The 5583-nt window shown below is 43.4% G+C and overlaps 1 protein-coding gene across 1 annotated transcript in view; it reads right to left on the bottom strand.

Annotated features, from left to right (window-relative positions):
• Positions 1-5583, bottom strand: part of setx (senataxin) — a 1003984-nt gene that overhangs the window by 184857 nt on the left and 813544 nt on the right. The window lies entirely within an intron of this gene.

Below are 5583 nucleotides of genomic sequence, written 5' to 3'. Positions count from 1 at the left end.
TCTTCGCTTGCAGGGAACATGCTTTAAGTCACTCCTCTCCTCTCATGACGTAGGAGAGGTGCTGCCCCTTCAGCCACTAACAACCAGGGGGTGTGGCAGCTGACAGGATGATGGATGTTTCTGTGAAGAACTTTTTGGGTGCTTATTTGAGTCCGACCGTTTGTAACGAGCTATAATCACTGACACTGATCAGCTCGGAAAAGCTATTTAGTGTACCCACCCGTTCACCTCGCACAACAGCTCTTGTTCCATTTCTTTATTTTTAGCCTCCTCCATCTCTCCAAAGTGCACAGTGGGTTGCAGCTGTGACCTGGTTTTGTACCCTCCATCCTCGTTGCTTAATTTCTCAAGCCTGACCTCGGGGTAAGTGATTTAAAAAAAAGCAAGATGAGCCCCCACCGAGAGCGAATCGTCCACAGTGGATATATGAATCGCTCCTCGTGCAATTTATATTGGTAACAAAGATGTCCCCATTTTGCGCTCACCTGTGAAGGTGCCACATAAGGTCGGTAGAACAGAAGGCAACATCGACATCTTGATGGCTACAAGAATAAGCATGAGCTACTTCTTTGTGCATTAACCTTGCGCAGGCTGTCAGTGCCGAGGGGTAGTTAGTTTCTTGGTAGGTCATTAATGAAAAGCATGGGCCCTTGACGAACGCAGTCCCAGTCCCAAACCGTCCAAGAATTGATGATACCCAGAAGTAGGCTACATTAGTTTATAGGCCTTCGTCAGTTCAAACCCCCCAGTGCGGGCTGTGTCATGTAGATGCGCATTATACCAAACTGTGTTGCGCGTTTGGATATACCGTAGCCAATTACGCACATAACCTTGACCCTGCGCAGAAAGAGCTGGATGAATGTTATATGATATGCATAGTGTGCCCCTATTCTAAAGGCACAGGTGCAAGACTACTGTGATCTGTCTAAGAAATAGTGGAAATGTGCTGTTCAGAAACATACTTCTAATCGTTTTTTTAGAAGTATATTGAGCCTATAAAAGTGAAGACAGTCAGTGGAGAGAGTCGCCAATGTAATTTCCCTCTGTCATCTATATCAATTAGGGCAGTTTCTAGGCTGATTTGAAATACCAAATACAAAGGAAGACGTAGAATACGATAACACATATTTAGGGCACTTACCTACATGCCAAAAGTAGCACGTGTCTGCCGTTCTGAATATTTGGGCAGCGGTTCAGTGTTGTTTGCCGCGAGGGACATCTGCCGGTGCGCGCGAGTAGTACGTTTCTGTAACTGCGGTAACCGTGGTGCCTCAATTAAAAAATAATAGTGATCAAGACATTTCATACCAAAATCGCGCGTGCCCTCCATATAATCAGAATATTTAATATATTATTGTATAAAACATACCCTTGCCTTTTTATACCATCTGTTGGTAGTGGAGCAGGTCGTATACAGTGGCCACCCGTGTCCCTTGCAATGCAAACACCATTGTCAGGGCCTAACAATAGTGTTAATTTCAAAGAGGAAGAAGAAAGTGTGTGATTATATTCAAATGCTGTGCTGGCTTCACAAAGGCTTCTTTAATATCCATCTGACACCTCCTCCTCCTCCACGGCCACCACTTCCCCACCTCCGCACCCCTACCCTACCCCCCACGTCCCCAGGGGGCGGCTCCCCTGAAAGCTGATGGAGGAGACCCCCACTAGTACTGGGCCATGCAAGGCAAGCCTGCTCCCCTTGTCACTGCCCCCCATGGGGGCCGCTAGGGGGGTACAGATTCTAAGGGCCCAAGCACTGATATGGACCCCTAAGGAGGGCCAAGCACTGAGAGGGGGCCTTAAGGGGGCCTAAAATCTGAATCTTTCATGGGGCCCAACATTTCTGGCAGCGCCCCTTACTGCCCCCCCCCCCCCCCCCCCCCCCCCCCCCCCCCATTGTCTCCGAGAAATGGATACCTCTTTGCATGAGACAGCGAAGGGGAAATGAACTGATGACACGACATGACAAAGCTTGTTGTTGGGGCAGGCAGCAACCAGGCAGGCAGCACACCGGAAAAAGTGTGAAATCGGGGAAGGGTGGTAGAAAGGGGCTCATTTAAATGGCAATGTATTTAATTGCGGATTAGCAAGTGGGGCCTGCTGTCGAGTTTGTGTGGGAAAGTTTTCCTTGTCCTCAATTAACGGAATTAGTATGTAACCACACATGTTGAGACTTGGAAGAAAGAAGAAAGAAAGGAAGAAAGAAAGGAGGAAAAGAAAGATAGAATACCACTACAATATTTGTCTCTGTCACAGCAACCATGTCATAGTCACAAAACTGCACATTGCATAATGTATAACACAAACTTGAGGCGTATATAAAGCTGTAATTATAAACATGTCATAGTAAAGTATATATGGATCAATTCAAGTAGTACATAAAATATCGAACAGACATAGCCTCTTTGCACAGATGGGCCTGCCGGCGGACTCTTTCACTCTTTGCCGAAAAGACTCAACTACATCATAACAAGATTACTGAGATTAAGACTTGGTCATCACAGTTTTGGTGACAATGGGGTTTTATAACATGGGCTCTGCGTAAAGGGAAGGACTGTATCTCTCCATGGTGTAAAAATGTGAAATGAGTATTGTGTGAATGATGCTGCTTCAAGCCTCTTTTCTTAGGAGGGGGGTGAATGACTCAAAATGTTAAAATGTCGTAGCCCATAGTTCCCACAATTCACTTTCTCAAGTGGCAAGAAAAACTGTCTTCTGGAACGGTAATCCCTAGTCAGGGAGACTAAATCTTTGTCTCTTCCCTCTTTTCCTGTGCCCTCGTGACGCAAGGCTCAACGTCATCAATGATTTAGCTTTTTATTCCATTTCTTACAATCATTTAACGTCCATTCTCTCATCTGCAATTGGGATGTGGAATGGGACAAAGCCCCCAAAAAGTCACTATATGCGCTGGTTGACAGTGGGGAAACTTTGTCGTTTTCTCCACAGAGGTGGGGTGACATTGACATATGGAGGCCTCAGGAAGGTACATGGCCATGATCACTTGCACACACAGTTCCACATTTCTTGTTTTTTTTTTCACTCAGTACGACATAATAAAACTCACAAAAGCTATGGCATCATGCTGTCACATCCCAGATACAGCAAGTTTAACCCCGTAGCGCAGAGCCTATGCTATAACTCTGCTGTCACCAAAATTGTAATAGCTATGACTTTATCTGCCACTTAAGGCTCTCTGTAATGTCAATGGTGTTATGATGTAGTTTAGTATTTTCAGTAAGTGAATAGGCCCACCGGCGACCCCATCTGCAGTAAGATGCTACGGAAAGGAAGGGAAATCACACACCCATTCAAACTCTGAAGTAGTTTAGTCCAGTTTCATATAAGGTCATATGTCACAGAAATCAATTTCTTGACCTCCACATTCCCAGACTCTTTTTTGTGACTGCCTTTGTCTGTCTGCTGGCCTGCACATCTTCTTGCAGCTCTCACAGTAACTAGTTGTAATGTTAGTGTTCTACCAAAAGAGGGTGCTGTATCCTCTTTATACACAGTTACGGCTCTGTTTATACATGTTATGGCTCTGTATTTTATCCTTCCATGATGGTCTTAGTATAGCAAGAACACATGCATTGAAACTGTTGGAGTTGAACCGCAGAAACTTTCAAAGGTGTCAAATGTAGAGGTAAAAATAAAAGAAAGTTGGAAACCCCACAAAGTTGCTTCCAACACGAGTGACTTCACTGAGTAACACGTCTTAAGTTACAATCAGCTGATTTTGAACTGGTTGGACCAAAGTTGTTGCACGGTAACCTTTGGTCATATTAAGTTGTCACTGTATTTACCTCATTAGGTAGGCCTACTGTGGGATAACCAGTGGGGTGCACCAGAAACACCTTGAAAGATAACATTTTGCAAAGTCCTTCTCGTCTCTTGCAGTATTGTTCATCTGTGCTATCATAACTTCCTTGCTTTTTTATTTTTTTGCAAATTCAGTGTTATGTTAAACATACAATGTTAAAGGGTGGCACAATAGGCTTGACATTTTGAATCGCAGTGAATGGGCGTTCTAGCTATATCATTGGAATGTGTGTTTTAAGTCTGTTTTGATTAAATTTATTAAGTAGAGTTATTTGGATGAATACTGCAGTTGCCTTCCACTTCCCCAGTACATCAAGCACCCAAAACATGGCTAGAGTATGGATACATGTAGCCAGGCCATGCCCTCCTAGTGACACTTGTAGTCAGGCCAGGAGCAATACAAATATCGTTTCTGTCCAGAAAAATAGGGAACTCCACCCACTTTGTCAGGAACCAATCAACTCCAATGGCCATGGGTAGAGGCTTGTTCAAGGCATTTGGTGTGGTTTTAGCAGAGATGTTCTATTGGGACTAAGAAAATATTTGGTTTAAACTTTGGCTCAGCCTGTTTTGGCCTCTCAACCAGTAGCAAACCGCGAGAGGCGGGTTAACCACGCCGTTTGGGAAATCGTTTTGGGACCAACATCGAGGTATGAGATTTGAAAGGTGATGGTAATCAGACAAGGGTACATGGGTCTTCTGCATGGGGGCTAGGACATTGCTGAAGGAAGGCTGTAAAAATCATGCACGAGGGGTTTCAAACCAAGGCAACTGAATCATTCTTCGAAATGACTCTTGTTTTGATCAAAATTGTGTCACGAAAAGCACACATGAACTGAAATTCAGAATTTCAACCCTATGGTGCCACCCTTTAACACAGATCAAATTTGTTAAAATGTTACAGGGAAAATATGTATGTTACGTAATACACTTGCCTCCAAAAGAGTTGTCACCTATCCATCTGTTTGGAATAACAGCTAATAACCTGACTTTCAATTAATCACTTGGCATCAGACGTCACTCATATGAAAGCTACAACCGTCCCGAATGAAAATGTATGTACAAAAATAAATTTCATGCACCAACGAAAGATTGACCCTTTATTGAACACAGATAGGGCAGATTTTCACAAGACAAAAGTTTTGTCGCCTATCGAACATAATGTGAAAATGAGCAGATAAGTCACTTCAAAACACTTCAAATACACAGATTGGGTGTCATACTTAATCACTGAATCACTCTCACCTCTCCAGAAAATCAACTTTGGCCTTAGGTGTATGTTTAGGGTCATTGTAATCATGGAAAGCAACACAATGAAAATCAATGGAGTTCAATGAGAGATGGTGACATTTTCGCTATTCGTAGAGCAATACATGTTTAACTTCATGATTTAATCAATGATAAAAGCCCTCAAACACCTGCAGCATGCATGCAGCTCCTCATAAGAGCTGTATCTGTACCATGTTTCACTTTATGCACCATTTCTCTTTTTTCATATTCTTCATCTCCAACACCATATAGTTTTGATGCTATCAGTTCTAAAATGGTTGATCTTGGGATCTTGACTCAAGAGTATGAGTCCCATTAGCCTTCATTTTTGGCAGAATTAGGTCTGACATACCCTTGGCTGGCTTTTTTGAGACAGGACAGTGGGAGAGACTTCTTTGGTGTTAAAGGTGAAGAATTTGGAAAAAATACATGGTGCCTAAAGTCAAACATGGGAGGGATACAGCTCTTATGTGGAGCTGCATGCATGCTGCT

The sequence above is a fragment of the Engraulis encrasicolus genome, chromosome 11 (genome assembly GCF_034702125.1).
Source record: "Engraulis encrasicolus isolate BLACKSEA-1 chromosome 11, IST_EnEncr_1.0, whole genome shotgun sequence".
Classification (NCBI taxonomy): domain Eukaryota; kingdom Metazoa; phylum Chordata; class Actinopteri; order Clupeiformes; family Engraulidae; genus Engraulis; species Engraulis encrasicolus.
Note: the sequence above shows the minus strand (reverse complement) of the source record. Positions and strands in the feature narration are given on the sequence as shown.